Consider the following 22587-nt stretch of genomic DNA (forward strand, 5'->3'; position numbering starts at 1 on the left):
TAATTTTATGTCTCATGTTGAAATTTGTATTTGCTAAATTTAAAAAAAACAACTTTATTTTTAGCCAATGTAGCTGATGTAGTCAGAAACATTTTTTTAAGCAACAGGAAATTTATTAACTTGAAAAATTGCATCATTTAGCTTCTTTTCGTATCTTACTATTTAGTGTCAGAGCTGTCTGGTGTGATTTCATTAATCTTGAGCTAATGTAAGTGTTGAGTTAAAAGTTTCCAATTCTGCAAGAATAAATGTGAGCACAATATTCAAAACTGAGGTGACTCAGGTGTAGACTGGTCTTTTATTGGATATGACCGTGTTGCGAAGGTTTACAGAGCAGGAAACGGTCTATGTGTCCCTGGTTTGTCTTGTGAATGCAACAAACTGTGTTTACTGACATCTGGAAACCTTGTGAGTCCGCCGTAAAATATCAAGAACACGTTAAGGTCAGAGCACAACAGGTATTAATATCAGGGAGATTGAATGATGAGAGAAGCCAAACTTGTAAAAGTGGGTGACGACAGAAAAAATCTAGCCCATAAACCATTTTTTGACCTCTCTGATAGCTCAGTTTGATTCTTTTTTTAGGCGTCATTTCACTACCTGTAGATTGTGATTTCAATATATTGTCCAATCTGTATGGAAATGATCACAACAGCACAATGTACATTTGTTTAAGGCTGTTTTAAAAGTTGGTTTCAAGGTTGAAAGATGAAATGCATTTCCTCTTTTGACTTTTAGTTCACCACTGTGTGAATGGTAATTTACTCCTCATGGCCACAGAGGACTGCTTATCAATGCTGTGGTATTTAGAGCAGTGTTTTTGTGAACTGTGGGTTACAAATGTTTTTTGTTGTTGTTGTTTTTTTCAAAGCAGTAGACAACATATGCATTTTTCATCTCTATTTCTTTTTTTGTTAAAGGTGAATTGTTTTGGGCTTAAAACTTAAAATTCTCCACAGACGGGGGTGTTGTTTATCTCAGCATCTTCTCTAAAGCAGCAGGAAACAAGTTGTTATATTAATGGAGCAGAATTTATCAAAAATAGAGATGTTGGAGAGAAACGAGAATTAATAACAGAACAATTTTTATAATAACATGACTTATCCCACCCCTAGTGTACACACCACATACTTGTGTAATCTGTCATGTTCTACCTTTGTTATAAAGTTATCAACAACCTGTAAGACATATTTTTTCTTTTGAATGATTGTAACCTACTGCAGAAAAAAACACTGCTTCCTGATAGAATGCATTATTTATGAAGAAAATTGGAAAATATCAAGATTCTACTTCTACTTGCAGTTTTTCCCCTGACGAGACAATTTGTTTGTTTGACTCGCTGCAGACAGTCAGCACAAAGCCTCTGTGGAAAACACTGTATTTATTAATGACCCGCTTCCAGTATTAAGGTCTTGAAAAGCAATAATATGTCTGTTTTACAGTGAATATAAAAGCTTTAGGATGGTTTAATGTCAGTGAATTTCACAAGTTGTAGTTGCTGCTGTTATTGGCATTTAAAGTTTTAGCTTAAAAGCTTTGGTTGATATAACCTAGATGGAAAAAATAAGAAATCACAGGTATTTGGTGTTTCTACTGTGGCTACTGCTACAATAAAACACATTTATGCACAGAAAATCTGATTAAAATGACTTGAATCACTTCTGGAGATTCCTACACGGAGGACCAGTGTAGTATTGATAACCTCCAAACTAAATGAATGTAATCCATCATAACCATCATGTTAGAGGTTTACAACAACGACCTACGTTTGGTAGAAGCCGTGTTGATGCTTCACATCTACATTTGTATTTCTCCTCTGCCTCTCTAAGCATAAATCTGTAAGACATTTTCAGCACAGTAGAAAATCAATAGCACCTTCTGGAAAGTTCTCGACTCGGGTAATTACATTTCTTTCCTGCGCACACACTCATCTTCATGTGAACATGAGCCCTCGTACCTAATCATAAGCCAATAAAGTGTGAGGTTGTATTATATTTCCCTCACCAGTAATTTTCCTGCACTCTTTATGTGTTAAAGACGCACGTTGTTTGGCTGCAGGTGGTCCAAATACAGGAAGTGCACAAACACACACACATTGTACTGTAAAAAGGCAAACGTTTGTTGTCATTTTGGCTTCAGGAGGAACCTGAGAAAACATGTCAGCTGATGGAAACCAACATTAGATCTACTGATACTGAGTTTAGCCAAATCTAGCAGCACTTAACTTCACACCGTCCACTGTCTGCCAGTGCCAGAAAATATTAAATGTTTAAACCTGTAGTAGCTGATTTTTTGTCCACTTGGGGTGCTATGGAAACAAGTTCATCAGCGTTTAATGTTGAACTTGTTGGCAAACAGTTGCTTATTTCCACACATCCAGTTGTGTTTCCACCTAGTTGATTAATGTAAATCCAATATTCACTCTCCTTTTAGCTCTGCTTTCGTCTCCACCTTTAGCTACTAAATGTTCCACTTTGTCATCCGCTAGTTTCTTTCTCTGATAGTTCTCTGTAGAACCGCAGGAACTTTCCGAGGGGACTAAGAACCTTTACCTGCGTTGCCATCGGAGGGACCAGGGTCCAGATGAAGTTTCAGAGAGATGTTTTACCTCTCAAAAGGTCCCTGCTGAGGGGTAGTACCTTCTAAAAATACTGAAACCTTGGCGGCGGAACTTACAACTTGTGTTCCACTTCACACATAAAACAAGGAAGTACTATAGTATTGATTTAAGATGAGAGGAGGATGTTTCACGTTGGTTGTTAACCTTAAAAGTCAAGTTTGTTGTCGGCTTCCTGACCCGTTTTGAAAAAGAGTGAGAGATGGGATGTTTTTCCTCGTGTGTGAATACTGCGTTTCAAATGCGGACGTTATTTTTTATTTCGTCTTGGCTCTAATTTGCATGATGCTTCCTCAGATGCAGTGGAAACGCACACAGGATGGCACAGTAGGGACTTTTAGTTCTGAGTTTACCTCCTGAAATTAGTTCCTCTGGTTCCAAAGTACCTGGAACTTTTGGTCAAAAAGGCGCTTAGGTTTGTCGCCACAAGTTTTACATTACACACAGTAATTTGGTCTGTTTATATAAAAATATTGATAAGTGTAGCTTTAAGCTTCATGTTAGACTTGTGTTTTCCTCACAGACGGCACTGGTTCAATGTTTGGATGTACTGGTGGCCTCCGGAACTTCCCATGTGGTCACAATATCCTGGGTCCTGATACGATCTGGTATCTGTGTTGCACACGATTTGTCTTCTCTCCGCTCTCTCGCTCTCTCTCCCTGTTTCCTCCTACTTTTACTGTCAGATATCTCAAAGATCATAATGAAAACCACTAGTCACGGTTAACAGATGTTGCTGCAAAATATCGCTGCCACATTTTCAGGCTTTGTTGCAAGTATGACGACTTTTAGGAGTTGAAAAGTGAGAAAGACTGTATCACCTGACTGTGAAATGTACCACCGTTTAATTAGTTAAATTATGTGGCAACTGATTTTATGTCAGCGTAGTCGGCAGTATACTCTTAATGAAGCCATATTTTGCATGTTTATACAGGAAAATTGGTGTGTTTGCAACCTAAAAGAGGCACCACATTTGGTTTCAGCCTCTCTGCAGTGTGTGTGTGTGTGTGTGTGTGTGTGTGTGTGTGTGTGTGTGTGTGTGTGTCTGGTTTGCTGAGCCAGGTTGTGTCGCTGCACTCAAAGCTCTTCAAAGGCCTGCCATAAAACCTTTGGATCTTAATCGGATGCTGCTCAGACTCCACATTGTAATTACGTCCACACAAATTCCTGTCTACATACTCCTACAGAGAAAGATGTGTGTGTGTGTGTGTGTGTGTGTGTGTGTGTGTGTGTGTGTGTGTGTGTGGGTGGGTGGGTGGAGGGTGGTCGATTTTGTGTACAGTTGATGTCTCTTTGGGGGGTTTATAAGCTGCATGTTATATCACGTTAACATTGTGTACAGGCTATTGATGTTTGTGTGCGATGCTGGTGTAATATTTGCACAGATGTTTGTGTGTGTGTGTGTGAGAGAAAGATTGTGTGTGTGTGTGTGTGTGTGTATGTGTGTTTGCAGCTTATCTTTTCCATGCTCTTCTCACCAAGTTTCTTTGGTCTCAATTGGATGTGAAAGGAAATCCCATGTCTGCAAGGCTTCCACTACAGGCACAGACCTGTGTGTGTGTTTATGTGAATGTGTGTGTTTATGTGAATGTGTGTGTGTGTGTGTGTGTGTGTGTGTGTGTGTAAAGCCTTTACCATGCCACAGTGGATTAACCACACAGTTTGAGCAGTAACAGTGAGGCTGAGAAGAAGAGATTCAGAGAGAAAAAACAGGGAGCATGAACCAGATAGTGAATGGGAGGAAGACAGAGAGTTTAAGATTGATAACAGAAAAAGGGTTTTTAACTCCAAAACACGATATATTTGGCTTAAAGGCAAAAAAAAACCACACACACACTGAACACTGATTAATACAACCTCTAAGTGTCTCTGTTTTATGAGCTTTCAGCAACTGTCACATTTTTGCATAATGTGTTTAAAGATAAGGTGATGGAAAAGTTAGTGAGCAGAAAACAAAGGCTTTATAGCACGTAATTATTATCGTTCACTATCGCCGCTCCGGGCTCTAGGCGAACGTGCTCGGAGACGCTCGTGTGGCCGTTATTATACACGTATGTAGCACTTTTTTATTTTTTTTTTGTCTCCTGTCAGCTGTTGAATCCAGCAATCAACCCTCTTGACACACACAGTTCTGCACTATGTGTTGTTGAGATTTGGAAGGTGTTTACATTGGCTTCCTTTCCGCGACCTACGGTTACCCATGAGACACTTCTCTGCGTAATTCCAACTTTAGACCACCTTGGATTTAAAAAAAATACCAGGAAATCCTTTTTTTTTTTAAACAGCCTCAAAAAGCCAGGCTATACTTATAAGCTTCAAGTTTCAAGTCTGGTCGTTGTGAAATGCTGAAAATCATAAAAACGTTTTTGAACTGGCTGCAAAACACTCTGAACAGATGTTTATCAGAACAATTAATCAACAACAGGAAGTCTTTAGCTGATGACACAACTTGTTCCCTCTCAAAAAAAACCTAAACTTTGCATCAAACTAGGTGTTAGTTTAAGCTATGTAGATACTTCAGATACTTTAGATGCACAAGTACTCAATTAATTATGTCTTTGAATGTCATTTTTGTTATTTTTTCTGAATTTTATTTAAGTTCTTGAACAATTGTTTGAGTTTCTCAAAGCCCAAGATGCAACTTGAAATGTCTTGATTTGTCCACAACCCAAACAATACTCAGTTTACTGTCATAAAGAACTAAAGAAACCAGAAAATATTCACATTTGAGAAGCTGGAATCAGGGAATTTGGACATTTTTCCTCTTAAAAAGTGATTCAAAATGATGAATTGATTATGAAAATAGTTGCTTTATTTAATAGTTGCCAACTAATTGATTAATAGACTAATCATTGCAGCTCTTTAAAAACCTGGTTGAGTAACTACATAACAGGCCGTATTTCTTTCATCAAAGAAAAGTGATTTTTGGCAGAGAGTTTTTAGGAGAAAATCTGATGACATTTCCAAAACAGCTGCCATGATTTCCCTCAAAAATTCAGGAGCAAAGACCAAAGACAGCTCAGCAGGCGAGGTGTTCATCCAATTTCCATAGAAACTTCAACTTCAATTTGTTTAAAGCGCTCATCACCCGAAGAGTAAAACACACTCGCACACACACACACACACAGACATAATAATGCTAATATAACAACAGGATTGAGGTTAGGAATTAAAAAATAAATATCATATAACCAGAATGGAGCTGGGGGGGGGGGGGGGGGGGGTTACAGTTAGTAATTTGATTTCCCAGCCAATGAAATTAGGATGAAATTAGGAGAGGCCATAGCTCACAGAGAAAATATGTGTTTTCAGCCTGGATTTAAAAGTCTCAACAGTGCTTTCCTCCCGAATGTGCAGTAGTTTATTCCAAAATAAAGGGAGCTCCTTGTGCGAAGGCTCTACCTCCAAAAGGAACAGTTAAGTAAACAGCTTTACGAGAACGTGAAGGACATGATGGAGTATGTGGTGTAATAAGGCTGGAGATATAGATATATATATATATATACATATATATATATATATATATATATATATATATATATATATATATATATATACGCAGGAGCCAATCAAAGCCTCAAGAAGGAGGATTTTGAATTGGTAGCCAACGCAAAGATGGAAAGATTTATGCTGGAGGAAAAAAAAAACTGCGAATCATTAATTATAAAGCCTATTTAAAATCTATCTCCAGCAAAATGAACATTAGGCTGTGGCATTCCTCAATGAAGAAAAAACTTAAGGAGTGTGGCCTGGCATTGGGAGGGTAGTTATCACGCATGATAGGGGACCATTCATGTCGACACCGGTATTATTTTTAGAACGAGGCTTAAATCGGTCAACAGACAACCGGTCTAACCAGCCTAGCGGCGACTCAGTGGGTTATGTAACAGTGTGATCTCTCCTCAGACATTACTACAGCGTACAGTGCTGCTGTTTCATAATGTTTCATCATTAATTGCGCTTTGTGATGCTGTTGTTACCTCAACCTGGCAGCCGCTTGCCGCCGCCTCCTTCCTGCTGTTCAATGAGGCAGCGTCTCCATGCGAGCCGTTTAAAGGGAGAGGGAAAAAGGCTCGGCTGCACAGCGTTCAGCTCGCTGCGCCGCCCTGCTCTCATAGCTGGCATTTCTCAGATAAGAACCAGCCAGCAACACTGATTTACAAGGCTCTTCTCCTCCCTCTGTGTGTGTGTATATATGTGTGTGTGTGTGTTGTCGTTGATTTAAAAGACTCAAAGTGTAATAAACTATAATGAAATACTCCTCCTGTGAAAAAACACCAACCTGCAAATCACATCACAGCATTCAACGCTTGTTCCCCATCTGTCAGCAGCCGTACAGCTGATGTGTGTGTGTGTGTGTGTATCTGCAGGTTTCACTTTGCACATGTTGAACGTAAATCTCTTTTCTCTTCATCCTCCTGTTTTTTTTTTCTTTTTCAGGGTGTGTATTATATTTCTTCTCTAGTGTTCCTTCAGCTCATCGGGCGGAGTGTATATGTTTACTTCACTCCCATTTCTTAACACACTTCATGCTTCTCTCGCTGTTTTTTCCTAGCAGCAGTCATCTGATACAGGCATCAATATTAAAGGGGAGGGAGGATTCCAAGAATGCGGGAGTTAAGTCCTTATTTTATTGGATTTTCAACCACCAGGGCTTTCCTGAATACCAGCAGTTCCAGCGCATCCTTAAAGAGTAACTTAACACTGAGCTGAAAAGTGTTTATCTCACTTTTTTTGGCTTCTGATTGACAGTTTGACCACACCCAGCAGTGATGTCAGGATGTACTGACCGCACCTTGAGTGCACGTCTACATCACGGCAGCGAGATGAGAACAGAATCTCCGGTTAATCTTGCAAAAATATTTTGAATTTCAGGAGTCTCGTTTCCCAAAAGCATCTTCAGGCTAAGATGATGGTAAAATCCACGAATTACGAATCTTCCTGAGCTCAAAAGGTGTTTCCCAAAAGCATCGTAACTGAAGACTCTTAGAAATTATTGCAGACTAACGAGTGACTCCTACTAAAACTACATGTTTTATTCAAGTTTTCATTGTTTTTGTACATTGTAAAGTCTATACTTGTATGATGTTCATGTTTAAATTAGAAAGTAAACCCACACCAACATGCTCAAAAGTTAATTGAACAACTTTTCATTGTATAGCTCAGCTTACAGACAATTAAATATGCAAAGTTACTTTAAAATGTATTCAGCATCATCTCCATCACCACAGACAGCCGACGTTAAGAAACTCTTAAAGTGCTGCTTTTGTAAATTTGTGTAGAAATTTAAAAGCGTTCGCAGCAGGGCTGCAGCTAACTGTTATTTTCATTATTGATTGATCTGTCAGGTGTTTTCTTGATTAATAGATTAGTTGTTTGGGCTATAAAATGTCAGAAAATGGTGAAACATGTCGATCAACAGTCCACAACCACAAAGATATTTAGTTTACTGTCATAGAGAACTAAAGAAACCAGAAAATATTTATATTTGAGAAGCTTTTTTCTTAAAGAATGACTCCAAACGATTAATTGATAATCAGAATAGTTGGCGATTAATTTAATAGTTGGCAACGAATTAATTGAATGAATTAATTGACTAATCGTTGCAGCTCTAGTTTGTGATAAATTATTGGTTTAGGGCTTCAACTAACAATTATTTCATTATCGATCTGTTGATTATTTTCCTGATTAGTTGTTTGGTCCATAAAATGTCAGACAATGATAAAAAAAAATGTTGATCATTGTTTCCTAAAGCCCAAGATGTCTTGTTTTGTCCCAGCCACAACAGTCCACAACCCAAATATATTCTGTTTAATAAAGGAAAGAAATTACTTTCCTCTCACCTATTATGACTCAATTCTAAATGAAAAACAACAAATCTTCCCCATATTGATCACTCGGACTCTTTTGGGAAATACATGACAATTTATAAATAGCTTCTCTGTTCAACACAAACATCTCTTTCCTTCTTTTTCTTTCCAAATGGTAGAGACTCATGAGATATAGAAACGTGACTAGCCACTCTACTCTTGAATATTGCAGATTATTAAGTCCCAAGGACATTCGGTGCTGCGATACAGAAGGTTGTATTTACCGCTGGAAAGGTGCAGGATTGATTAGCAGGTGGTTGGATGAATGCATAATATCCAGTTAATTAAGGAGTGAACATTTAAAAATCCTTCCAACCTTCATTTTAATAAGTGCAGATGAATGAGCAATGAATGAATGAAAAAGGACATTTTAACATCCTTTTATTTCATAAATTAGATGTGTTATGGTCTTGATGAGATTATAAACAGCATATTTGGCTTTCATCTGCAGATGGAACTTATTATGGTGATAAAAGCAATAACCACAACAACTAATGTGACAAAATGTTCATACGTATGATAACAAATGAAGCATCTCCATGACAACGGAGCAAATTTCATTTGCAGTTGAAGGCCAAAAATTTGTGGCTGAAAGCTTTGGAAAATTAGAAAATTAACCTTCAAATTTTTCTTTTTGACAAGCTCAAATTGATTTATAATTTTTCTATGTTCTATCCATCTACACACATTACACTGTAGAGCCAAAGAAAACCATTTTTGTAGAAGTTTTTTAAAATGGAAAAATATATCCTTACATTTGCAGATGATGTTATGTTTTCTGTGCAGTTTAGGTTTTTCTTGGTTGTTTGCAGGATATCTCAAAAACTAGCGTACAGACATAGATTCATATTTGGTGTAAAGTTCAGCTATGGGCCATGGAAATGATTAGCTTTGGTGCGGATCCAAGAATATTTTTAAGGATTTCTTCTTTTTTAAGGACATTTTATCTTTTACATTTTCAAAATTTTACAAGGTAATACTCTTGCAAGTGTCTCAAAAGCATAATGACACTGACAAGGGTCCAAATTCAAATCCTTCTCTATGATAAAAATTACAAATTTATAGGGGTTATGCAACCTTGGCACTGGTGGATGCTTTTTAAAAATATTATTTTCACAGGAATTTTATGACTTTTATGAGATACAATAGTGGAGAGACGACAGGATTTGAACCAGAGACGTTGCGATTCATGTAGGGCTGCAACTAACCATTATTGTCATTATCAATTAATCTGCAGAGTATTTTCTTTATTATTGTCAAAAAATAGTGGAAAATGTGTGTTATAACTGCCCTCGGCTCAAGGCAATGTATTAAGACGCCTGACTAACAGTCCAAAACCCAAATATATTGAGTTAACTGTCATATATGACACATAAAAGCAGGAAACCTTCGAATTTGAAAAGCTGAGAATTTTTTATTTAAATCATTATTTGATTATCAAAATAGTTGCAGAATAACTTTCTGTCGATCTACTAATAGATTAATTGACTTTTTTGTTGCAGGTCTAGGTTCATGGTTGGCATTATATGTAGTATTTAATGAAGTAGGAACCGTGGTGATCCTGTCTTCAATCAGCAGCATCTTTCCAGACTCTACTCTGTTGTTCCTGCAGGGTTTTTGCTGTAGGTGTTGACTTTATCATCTGTACTTCCCTAGATTTTAAACTCAGTGGTATCTTGAGGAGCTGCACAGACGAGAATTTTATATATATAAGGATGAGCGTTTTTTTGGAAATAATATATCATCAAACTGTAGATACTACAGACGATGCAGTCCACACATTTAATCATTCCTCCACCCCAGGCTGCAAAATTATGTCTTACAATAGCTCTTATAATAAAACATCTACTCTTTTTTTGCATTTTGCATTTTCCAAACAGAAGATAAAAGTATGACCACATATATGTTTTCCAATGACAACTTGTTAAGCGTATTTTTAAAGATTCCCATTGTATGAAGCTCGATGTTAACAGGCGTCTACACGAGAAGAATTTGGATCAGGATGCTGTACAATGAAAAGCCATGAAGTCAATTTAATCAATGCTAACCATGTAGTATTGAAATCTGTGCTATTCTGGGGTTGATTGTCATGCCAGGCTGTGGAGTGAAGTGGTCTGACTCATGGATGATTGGTACTGTAGGTGGTTGATTAGTTTGGTCCAGATTACATGGACCGCTAAAGTCTGATTAGCGTGTGTCATAGAAAAAGTTGGAGGCTGAGTCTTGCCCACATAAGTGTAATTAGCATCTGTGTGTGTGTGTGTGTGTGTGTGTGTGTGTGTGTGTGTGTGTGTGTGTGTGTGTGTGTGTGTGTGTGTGTGTGTGTGTCCTACTTTGTCAAGTACTTCCACCACCAGGCTCTTCTTGCAGAGATGGTGTGTGGGCGTTGTCTTTCTCCAAAGCAGACTTTCTCGCTATTGCTTTCCTCTCCAGTTTTTAGCTGTTTCTCCGCATAATTAACCTTCATTCAAATGGCATTTTGTTCATTTACATGTTTAAACCCTAATTGACCACTCACACTGATGAAACACTTATAAAGCTCCCATGGGATGATTCGTATAAAACTCCAATTTAAGCTAAAAGTAATTTTTGCAGTAATGTTCTTGTGGTTTCTGTTTTCAGCCCCTGAATATATTTTACTCTCGTGGGAGCTGATGGTTATGCACTTTATTTCTTCAGTACAAATAAAGTTCTCTGCACAGTTTGAAGATGAAAACCTGGCAAATTACTCTTTTAAAGTTGGATGTTTAAGTAAAGTGGATATCCTTTTTTGCATTAATAATGCCAAAATGTAAGTCAAGTAAAATGTATCCAAACTTTTTAATAAAGCAACTTCTTTATGTGTTTTTTTTCTAGGAGAGGAGAGTGAGGTGGTTCATTTCATCGGACTTCTACAGGCCTGAACACTGAACAGGTAAGGAAAAAATAAGATTTTATCATCTTCTCTTCCTGTTTCAGCTCTTCTCAAATTGGTGTTCTTCTTCACAGATTATATTTTTACACCTCTCCTTAAAGGTTAAATGAAACAGAAACATCCTGCATATAAGGACATGTTGGTGAAGGTGATGGTGTAAACAAAAATCCATCACTAAGTTTTATCCTGCCGCTTTTCCCCTTTGTGTCAAATCAAACAGCCTTTCTTTCCTTATCTGATATCCTATTGGTTTACAGTTGATGATGGTCCCGCTCTGTGTCTATTTACATTTATATTAAGTCATAGTGAGGAAAGACAATCAAGCGTTAGAGGACAGTGAATCAAAAAGAGTCATGGTACAAATTCTCAAGTAGTTGATCAGGTACAAGTGCAATAAGAAGGTGACAGAAGGTGTTTTTTGTTGTTTTTTAAAAAAAAATTACAACTGGAAGTAGACAAGTGCACAAGAACTACCATAAACATCAACAGAAATTACATCTCATCATAGTAGTTATGATACCATTTTAAGGGGCATTTAAAGTGATAATGAATAAAAATTGATATTTTCTAAATTTGTTTAATCAAATACATAAATTTTGGCTCTTGTGTTTGTCCTTGGCACTTCTACAATATAGTAGAAAAAACAGTGGTAATACATTTTTGTGAAACAGAGGATAAATCCCGAGTGCCATGCCAATAGTCCAACAGCCCATTATTGCAAAACCCCAATAGTTTGAAAAACTCCCCATTGGACCGTAAGCCCAGTAGTCCAACGGCCCATTATCGCAAAACCCCAATAGTTTGAAAAACTCTCTATTGGACCGAAAGCCCAATAGTCCAATGGCCCATTATTGCAAAACCCCAATAGTTTGAAAAACTCCCCATTGGACCGAAAGCCCAGTAGTCCAATGGCCCATTATTGCAAAACCCCAATAGTTTGAAAAACTCCCCATTGGACCAAAGGCCCAGTAGTCCAATGGCCCATTATTGCAAAACCCCAATAGTTTGAAAAACTCTCCATTGGACCGAAAGCCCAATAGTCCAATGGCCCATTATTGCAAAACCCCAATAGTTTGAAAAACTCCCCATTGGACCAAAGGCCCAGTAGTCCAATGGCCCTTTATTGCAAAACCCCAATAGTTTGAAAAACTCTCCATTGGACCAAAGGCCCAGTAGTCCAATGGCCCATTATTGCAAAAAAAGCCTGCTGCTCTGAAAATAGTTGTTTTTTTTTATTTTTTGAAGAATCATATTGTTTCCTAGTGGCACAGTTGCAAATGTTCTGAGGCCTGCTGCTATTTTAAATGATCTGAAATGGGCAAACCAACATTATCTTTTCTCTGAATCTAAAAATGTCAAGTTGTCTCTATTTTCCATCCATCCAACAACTTTTTTCTGGTTAACTTCTTGTGTGTGTATATAATGAGCATTACAGCCAATTGCGTGTTGTTTTATAGATAAATTCCTCCACTCAAGACAAAAGGCTCCCGCTTTCTTTATAAAAGGCTTTTGTCATATAAAATTCTCATAAAAGCAGTTCATTAAACTGGACTTGCTGTGTCAACACATAGCTTTGCAGAGCTGTTACCTAGTCATTTAGCCCTATAACACACACAAACACACATTATTACTCCGGCGCAGTGCTCTGCTGCAGTGTGTGAGTGGGAAGCTGTCAGGATGCTAAAACGTATACAGGAAGGCAGGTCCGATAGTACGACTGATACAGGAAGTAGTTCAGCTGTAATAATAAAGTGTTTATAGAACTGTGCTGATGTTTATCACAAAGTGTTTTTAGTACAATCAGATGCTGCCTATTTATAATTTAACAAAGTGATCCTATCTGGTGTTTCCTACAGTAAGTGTAAACAGAGTCTCTATTCTGCTCACCTCACTTGGAGGAGAGGAGCTGTTGTTCTTGTTGGTCACAGTTGGAGCTACGGATCAAACCTAAATGTGTCAATTAAAGCCCCAATAGATTAGTCTATCAACAGAAAACATATCAGCAACTATTTTTGATAATCTAATAATAGTTTTAGTCATTTTGTAAGCAAATATGCCAACATTTCCTGCATTTACGTCCTCAAATGTGATGATTTAATGCTTTTCTTTGTCATACATGATTGTAAACTGAGTATCTTCAGGTTCTGGGCCACTAATCAGACACTTAAAGACTCTAGGAACTTAAAACTGCTATTTTCACAAATTTTTGACATTTTATAGACAAAACAATACATCTATTTATCAAGAAAGTAATCAGCAGATTATAAAACTGTCAAATACTGGAAGTTGGCATTGAATTTCTGGCTAAAATTTTAATTTTGTTTGCTCTTCAGACACATTTTAATCATAGTTTTGCCAATTTCTGTTGTACAGCTTCCTGTACTGAAGAAACAATTGATTTTTCTGAACTTTGTCTTCTTTTGTGAAATGGAGAAAAAAAAGTCTTCTTGTAGAAAACCATGTTGATATTTCTCACTGTAAGGTGTGGAAAAGTATTATTTTGGTATCAGCACTGAAACTCAGGTAGCACTAATATTGTAAAATTTCAAATGGTAGCTGAGTCACAATCCAGATGAGGAAAGAAAAGTGGGTCAGATGTGAAAGAAAAATATATAATAATACAAAGTAAAGTTGTACTAAGAGCTTGCTTGGATACAAATCAGTATTTATTGCGGTGAATGTTCAGTGTTCTTTCTTTTTTGCTTTGTTGTTGCTGTTCAGGTTGTTTTGGGGAATGGACTCAGTCATAAGTTAAAAACTAGTTTATTGTTGTGCACATTCTTGCCAGATGTGAGTTTTTAGAGCAAATTAAATAAAATGAGTCACTAGTAACAGCTCATTTCTACAAATTAACAGGTTTTTTCTACTAGCGCTAAAAGGATTTGTCTGGCCTTTTAAAAGTTAATCAGCAGATTGACCAGATACCAGATAATTGATAATAATCACAAGTACAAATATAATATAAATACAAATATTTGCAAAATAAAAACATTTCCAATTAAGTCATTATGTTATGAAATATTTTAGTTATTTGGTCACTGAAGCAGCAACATTATGTGGATGAAGACCATGAGATGTGGTTGATAGCTTGAGTCAAGCGTTTTTTTGTGAAATTATGCTCTGTCACTTCCTCATTCAGTGAATGGGAAGCTGTGTCCAAACTTTTGACTGGTGCTGTATTTATTCATTTATCTTGGCTGCTGATCAGACTAAACAATAAATGTGATTAAATGATAGGCTGCAGAGTATTTTAATGGATTCTTGTTGTTATCCGGTTCCATTCATAGATTAAACAATTAATTAAGAGCATTCAATAAATGGATACGGAAAATAATAATTAGTTGCAGCCCAACTTTCTACTGACACAATTACTGTAAGCGTGGTTATAACAACAAAGCTCAGCAATGAAAATAAATGGAAGTGCAAAACTGTGAAGTGTAACTGTAAGTTATTTTCCACTTCTTATATCTTCATATGTAGTTTCTTTATTTTTCTCACACATACTCTTCTCCCACTTTCCTCTGGGAGATGTACAGGAAAGCACTGGTTTGTTTTCTAGGAGGAAGTTCATCGTGTTTGCATCTTTATTTCTGTGTGGGTGTTTGTGTGTCTCAGAGGGGAGCTGCAGCTGTGAAGGCTGCTGGCTCAAAAAAATGTGAACTCAACTCGCACCGTGCACTTCCAAAACGACAGACAAGAGAAGAGACGGGGACTGTAGGTATTACTGTCAACAACCCTGAGAAGTCTCTTTAAAGCTCAAATGCAGATTTGAGTATCATAGCTGTTAATTTTAAGCATCTATTCTGCCTGGATTATAAGGATATTTAGAAACTTTTAAGCTATTGCACACGATTCAAGAGCTTCTCCAAATCATCAACTGTAGTTTCATCCTCGAGATGCTTTCACCTTCATAAATTTAGTGATGTTTTTTTAGGGAGTCATGGAGGGGAAAATAACTAATTTGAGAAAGGAAGCAATGTGGGGTGTGGGATAAAAAGCACAGACGGGTTAGCGACACACTGAGATCAAAATATACCACGTTAAAAAAACAATTTTGTAAAATGAATATTTGATATAAGGGGACAAAAAAAAAATCTCATTTACATATCAATTATATTTCAAACTTTGGGAAAAGCCACTAAGCTACATGTACAACTGTCCTTGCATACACCTGAGATTGAAATTGTATCACCTCCAATATCCCTTTACTCCACCACAGAGCTTTCATGTTTGCACAGGGCTCAGTTAACGAAAGGCATTCTCAATTTCATGTGAGCTCCAAATTTGCCCTGCAGGACCTATTCTGTGGCAGCGAGGATGTTTCAGCTAAGTACCAGAAGGAAGCAATTGTGCATACAGAGACTGAATGCCTATATTTCAACAGGAAAGGAAAATGTTTCATCTCTCATTGATGGATTAAAGAGATCTGTTCTCGGTTAGTCAGGTAGAAGCGGGTGTGATTTGAAATCCAAAATGTTGACTGAAGTGGTTTCGAACTTGACTTGATATTCACTGGAAAACAGACACTTCGGATTAAACCTGATTTGGATCCAACAAAATGCTGAACAAGACTTTTTTTAGACGAACAAAATGTTACAATTAACTACTCTGTGAATCTCGGTGTACGCCATGGTTACGTTACGTAATCAATGTAGCCACGCCCTAAAGCATATCCTGCTTTATTGTCTATTTTACCCTAAATGGGGCCATAATTTACAAAATGAACATCATGATGTATTGCAAAAGACTTGAAACTAGTGATTGAGATCATAAACTCATTAGGAAACAGTTTACTGAGGTAATAAATCAAGAGAGAAGTAGGGTCATTTTCTCATAGACTTCCATACAATCGGACTTCCTTTTGCAGCCAGTAGAGTCGCCCCCTGCTGGCCATTAGAGAGAATGCAGGTTTAAGGCACTTCCGCATTAGCTTCACTTTTCAGCCCAGGAGCTACCTGCTTGGATTCAGCTCAGGTGACAATGATCAATTGATTGTGACATTGTATGTTTATAGAGGCTCTTTGACTATATACACATTCTGTATACCTTGCAATTTTTAGGCCATATCGCCCTCACCTAGTTCCAAAAACTTGGCTAAACTTTTGACTTATTTACAGCCTGTCAGAGTTCATCGTCAGCAATTTCTTTGGTGAGTACAATGTTATCTATGTTAGCCACTAGAACTAATGGCTAAAATTACAAAATAGCATTGTAAGACGCAAGTTATATTGAAACAAAATAATACTGAATGTTCTTTTTTTAAAATTTCCAGTGTTCCACAGCTCAGAAGTTGCATGCTGAATAATAAAAGAAAACTCAGAAGGGCAGTGGCTTAAGGTGAATTCCATTGTTGTGAACCTGTGCATTTTATAAATTGAGCCTCTATTTTTTTTGTTAGCCGGGAATATCCGCAAAATACTGAAGCCATATTATAGCTGATGTAGCTCAGAATCTTTTGCAATTGGATGCAAAGTTCACACTTGACAGGTCTGACTTCTGCCCCATCTTCATTAGACATTAATGTATGCCGGATATAGTTTGAATATTGTATCATAATATATATAATTCACTATTTCCTTGAATATTGTATAAAGCTGCTGTATTTGAATTCAGAGACTGTAACGCCGCAGGTGACAGATGGATAGACACCGATAGAGAGAATAAATACATCAAGAATTAGACACAAGAAAGCAGAAAATGGAAGGTTGAGAGATGAATGGACAGAGATAGGAAAGTGTGTGTGCGTGTATATACATATAGACGTTTGCTAATGATTTGAATGTATCAGATTCTTACAATAACAGGTTGATTATGTTGACCCGTGTGATGGAGAACGTGTCTGTGCTCATGAAAAACGTCGCCTCGTCTGTAAATGTGCTGATGCGCTTCTTCAATGTGGGGGGAGAAAAAAAAGTGATCTCTCTCTCTCTCTCTCTCTCTCTCTTATCTCTCTGCCTTTATTATACCCCAGCATTTAGATGGGTACAGCATGAGATGAGAGAATCAGTTTGTATTGAACATGGTTGAATGCAGTGCTGATGAAAGCTCATGCTGATAATAGCTTTTTCATTATGTCCTTAGCCAGGCTTGGCATTTCATTTTCTATTGCGGGGGGAGAGAGAGAGAGAGAGAGAGAGAGAAGTTCTGATTTTCACTTCTGCAGCTTTGGGTGGGTGCGGTGTCTTTTGACTGGAGTTCGATTGTAGTGTTTGTGAGAATATTATTTCTTATATTACATTTCTGCTCGATTAAGCACCATGGAGAAACATGGGGGGTGCAGGGGTGTAAGTGGTTGTATTTACTCCTAAAAATAGACGTCAATGCAATTTAAGAAGAATCCAACGGAAGCGAGATGTGATTTTTACCATTTAAACTGTGGTATTGATGTAATTGATGCTGCAGTCATCAGTGTGGTCACGGTAGCACAACTGTATTCCCCAGTTTGGTGGGGAGTAGGGCTGCAATTAATTATTTTCATTTTCTCGATTAATCGATTGATCGTTTGATCTATAAAATATCAGAGAAGGTTGAAAGATGTCGATCACTGTTTCCCAAAACCTCAAGATGCAACCTGATATGTCTTGTTTGTCCCAATCAACAGTCCACAACCCAAAGATATTCAGCTTACTATCATAGAAAACTAAAGAAACCAGAAAATATTCACATTTGAGAAGCTGTTGATCAGCTAATCGATTAATCGACTAATCATTGAAGCTCTAGTGGTGAGTAGATGGGCACAAGGGCAGGTCCATGCAGGGAAGAAATTTTAAAGAGATGAATGTCAATAGATGTTTTTTTAATCCAAACAAACCTCAACAAGAATAAAAAAGTACAATCAGAACTCTCTTAAGCTTTTAGCCACATTTTGACCAAACATTGATTCATTGCACATTGGTTTATAATAGCCTAGTTTTAAAAGTCTAGAAAAGTTATCATGGAAGCTATTATTTTACACTCTGTCTTGACAGTTTTTTAGATTAACAGTAGAATTTGGCTGTTCATTTTACAAACTAATCTATCTTGGAAGCTGCTCGCACTTTTTCGTCCATTGGTGAGTCTTGTTCTTGCATTGAGATTAATGAGGGTTTTTTTTTAAATGTATTTTTTGACGTAGTACTAATGTTGACCTGACCACCGCCTTAAGACTGTAATGGAGAAAAATCCATTTGTTACATGAGTCAGTAGGTCAGTTCATTCATCTTCAAGAGGAAACTGTAAATCTCGTGGATCTAAATGTTGAAGTATTATATTCATATTGGAAAAGAGACCCCCACCACTGCGTCCATGCCTTGGAATTCTTGGAATGTCATAAAAATTCGAGAGGCTTGTCCGTGACATGGAAACAAAGAGAAAATTTGGAAAACTCTCTGAAGTCATACAATGAGATATTTTCCAACTTTGACTACAGTAACAAACCAGCAAAGAACATTTTTATTCACTGCAGTCATTGAAGCCTTTTTGACAAAGTCAATTACTGTGGAAAAAGTCATAAATTTACATGAAGGCCACAGGATTCAACCCAGTTCCCACACCCTTTAGTTGCAGCAGATTGGAAGTTGTGGGATTTTTTTGTATATATGGCAAACACCTCATTCTTCTGATCTATAGAGATGCCCTTTGGGAGAGGATTTGGAGGAGACTGACGTAAAAAAAAAAATCCACTTCATTACCATCCCGCCTGCTCTCTCTGACTCCCTCTTCCCTGAGGAATGTCAGTCATGTTGAGCAGAACCAGATGTGTGTGCCTCCACCTTTCCAACCATCCGTCCCTACTTTACAACGGCTGTGTCTGGTTTGGTACGGGGTTTTAAAAGCTGATAGAGATAATGTTGGGAATTTTCATAGAAATTATTCCTATTCTCTTGGTGGGAGAGCCACATTTTTAAAAGGACATCAGGGCTGTGGTTGTATTTGGGAACTTGCAGTTATGAATGTGGGGGATTAAGTGAACGTGAAGCAGGTAGGTGTTCAGTCAGTCTTCTCAAGGGACGTAAAGGAATATAACGTACATGTTGCCAGATACTGTCACTTTGTAAATCCTTAGAAATGAGTTCTCATGGAGTGCTGTGGAGGTGGGAGGAGGTGAGATATTGAGGGAGTAAATGGAGGTAAAGAGCAAGAACACAAGGCAGAAAGATCCAGACAGACAGTTAGAGACACTATAGAAATATCTTTCTTTAATGCTCTCCTATATTGGTTTTGCTCGGTGTATCTTAGATTTGCCTGCCCTCTGCTTTTTTCTCATTTCCTGCTCTTTACCTCTCTCCAAACATATCTCTGTAAACAAAGAAATTCTTCCACCAACATGGATCCATTTAGGTTCCACTTCATTTCGGAGCCGGTCTGTCTCAGCGGCCTTGATCAGCGCATACCGAGAGATGCCAGATTCAACATTTCTTGTCAGACTGTTAAACAAACGTCCGCAGCTCTGTTGAACTCCCAACCTTTTATCTCAACCAGTCACTCCTCTCTCTCACTCAGCCCTTTCTTTCTACGCTCATGTGTTTTCATCTTTGCATTCCTCATTTCCTCTCCTCTTCATTACTAATACAACCACTCCAGTGTATCTGTGATCACAGTAATATTTGTTGTTTTTGATTTGTTCGGTTCTCTAAACTGCTACGACGGGTATGATAGATGACCAAATTACCAGGTATCCAGATCATATTGTCACCCTGTGCTTTAGTTGACAGCCATTTTCAGTTATATTAAGTGTTATATTACCCAAAAATTAAATCTTTCAGTGGTGCCTTTCTAATCCCCTTCAAAGTAATCTCCTTGAGTTGCGGTATACGTCTCCCATTTCCTGGAAACATCACCTGTAGTCATCTTTTATCACTGTGTCCAGAGCCTCCTGACATTCTTCCTGGATTTCTTCCACACCACTACATCCTATTCCTGTGCTATCGATGGCCCCCAGAAATTTTGGGATTTTTGTGTTATTTATGTTTACACCTCCAACCACCAGGTGGCGCTTCCTTGTTTTGGATAATTGAGAGTTGTACTTAAGGAAGTCAAGGTTGATCAGCTTCAGATGTGTGTGAGAGATGTACAGTTTTTGATTGTGCTAATGCTGCTTCACGCCCCAGCCTTTGTTTATGTCCAATTATCTTGTGTTTGTAGTACATTTTAGGGTTTATTATTTAATCTAATTAGTTGATGGACAGAAAATTAATCATCAACTATTTTGATTAATCCATCAGTAGATTTGAGTTTGAGAAAAATGTAAATTGATGCAGAGTGAGGGTCTCTGGCGCAACTTCACCTACTTCCAAGGTGCACGGAGAGGGGAAAGAAGTCTAGAAAGATGAGAACCCCAGCAATGCGTCGGCTTGTGGCCTTCATCAGGGTCCATCGACACGTTGGTCAACTAATAAAATTGTTCTTCATACTACAAGTGTTACTGGAGTTCTCATATTTCTAGGAAAATGTAAATTCTCAGACACCTTGATGTACATCACTCCTTTTTCAATCTGGGAACCCATCGGCTACTGGTCTGATGATGGTTTAGCCTTTGGGGGCAATGGCCAATGTTTCAGGACTTCTGGTGTACCCAAGAGTTGGAGTTGAGAGACAGCGTTTACAACTGGATGGTTTCACAAGTAGCCAGTTTACACTCAGTTAAGAGGTTAAAACCAAACAGACATCAATACTTCTTGTAGGTGTTTTAGGTCCAGACGTCATTTCGACCAATGCGTTCCACCCCACACGGACTGTTTACCAGCATTCAACCAAAGCATGTTCCTGTCAAAATCACCGGAGCAGAAACGGGAACCAGAACGCTTCAGATCCCAAAATCTTGTCCATTGCCTGCAGATCCTACATTCATATGCAGGTATCTGCTTTTCAGTCTTCTTTGATAGTTAACTGAATATCTTTGGGTTGTGGACTGTTGATCGGGACAAAAGGAAACATTTGAGGACGTCATCTTCGGATTCGGGAAACAGTGGTAGACATTTTTCATTATTTTCTGATATTTTATGGACCAAACAGCTAATCAATTAATCAATACCTAATAATAACTATAAACTGTTATTTGCAGCCCTATTCTGATTAATTTGAACTTGAAGACTCTCATCTCATGATCTACATGTAGTTACTCACTCATTAAATCCATGACCTTCGCTTTGAAACGCCAGTCGAAATTGAAGTTTTTTTTATTGTATTTCATCAAAACTTAATAATTTCTTGTGCAATTAGTGGAGGCACACTACAGTATATTTTAGATCAGGCAGTGTTTTTCCGTAAAACACTGCAGGAAAACTCATTTGATAATTGCTTGAGAAATCACTTCTGCGATTAATCGATTAAAAATAGTTTTCAATTGATTTCCTGTCAGTAGACAAATTGTTTCAGCTCTGCATTTATGTTTTAAAGAAGAAGAAACATTTGTTCTCCTGCCACAGTTCCTCCAGCCTCGCCTCCAATGATTAAGTGTAACTTTAGAGTGCTTCATAAATCACCGTATCGATCAATTGACTAATAGTTTTAGCGCTAAAGACAAGAGGGAACGCCTAATTAAAGACAGAATTAGTTGCACTTCTAAGAAAGGGAATTAAAATATGTTTTTTTATCTTAAATTAATCTTAAAAATATTAACAGATTCAGACAAAACTGTGTCACAGTTTAGCGCCGCTACTTTTAATAATAATAATTCATTCCTGCATGAGGAAGCTGATAAAAAAAAAAAAAAGATTAGAATCTTTTAAAACTAAAGTCCTCCCAATCTTTGTTGTATCGGTTCGTTAATAAATGCATAATAAATCAAACTAAATTTTAATGAAAGCGTACTTATCGGACCCATTTATCAGTATTGCATTGGACTCATTACCCCCTCTGAACTCTGAAACAGTGCTGCAGAGTTACGCAAAGACACAGTGCAGTACAGTGTAGAGGAGGATTTTGCCCCTGCATGCCTTTGGCCACATAAACAAACTGATTAACTGTGTGTGTGTGTGTGTGTGTGTGTGTGTGTGTGTGTGTGTGTGCGTGCATGTGTGTGTGATCTGGTGACACAAAGCAGAAGTGGTCTGGTCTGCTTTGCTTCTAGCAGATGAAAAGAGAGAGAGAAAGAAACGAGGGATGGAGGATAGAGAGATGGAATGAAAAGAGAGGTGGTGTGTTGTGTTTGCAAAATGGGTCAAGAGGAAGTTGAGGGGTGTGTTTTTTAAGTGTGTCTATTTGTG

At 37.7% G+C, this 22587-nt stretch overlaps 1 protein-coding gene across 3 annotated transcripts in view; it reads left to right on the plus strand.

Annotated features, from left to right (window-relative positions):
• The window catches only part of LOC121891148 (plexin-B2-like), a 211650-nt gene that overhangs the window by 50370 nt on the left and 138693 nt on the right, over positions 1 to 22587 (plus strand). For 2 of the 3 annotated variants that reach the window (XM_042403917.1, XM_042403916.1), the window contains exon 2: positions 11344 to 11401. The gene's annotated coding sequence lies outside the window, so the exon portion shown is untranslated. Of the gene's footprint in view, positions 1 to 6204; positions 7462 to 11343; positions 11402 to 22587 lie in introns of those variants that run through there. The other variant, XM_042403918.1, reaches the window with a different exon arrangement.

The sequence above is a fragment of the Thunnus maccoyii genome, chromosome 23 (assembly GCF_910596095.1).
Source record: "Thunnus maccoyii chromosome 23, fThuMac1.1, whole genome shotgun sequence".
In the NCBI taxonomy this organism is placed as follows: domain Eukaryota; kingdom Metazoa; phylum Chordata; class Actinopteri; order Scombriformes; family Scombridae; genus Thunnus; species Thunnus maccoyii.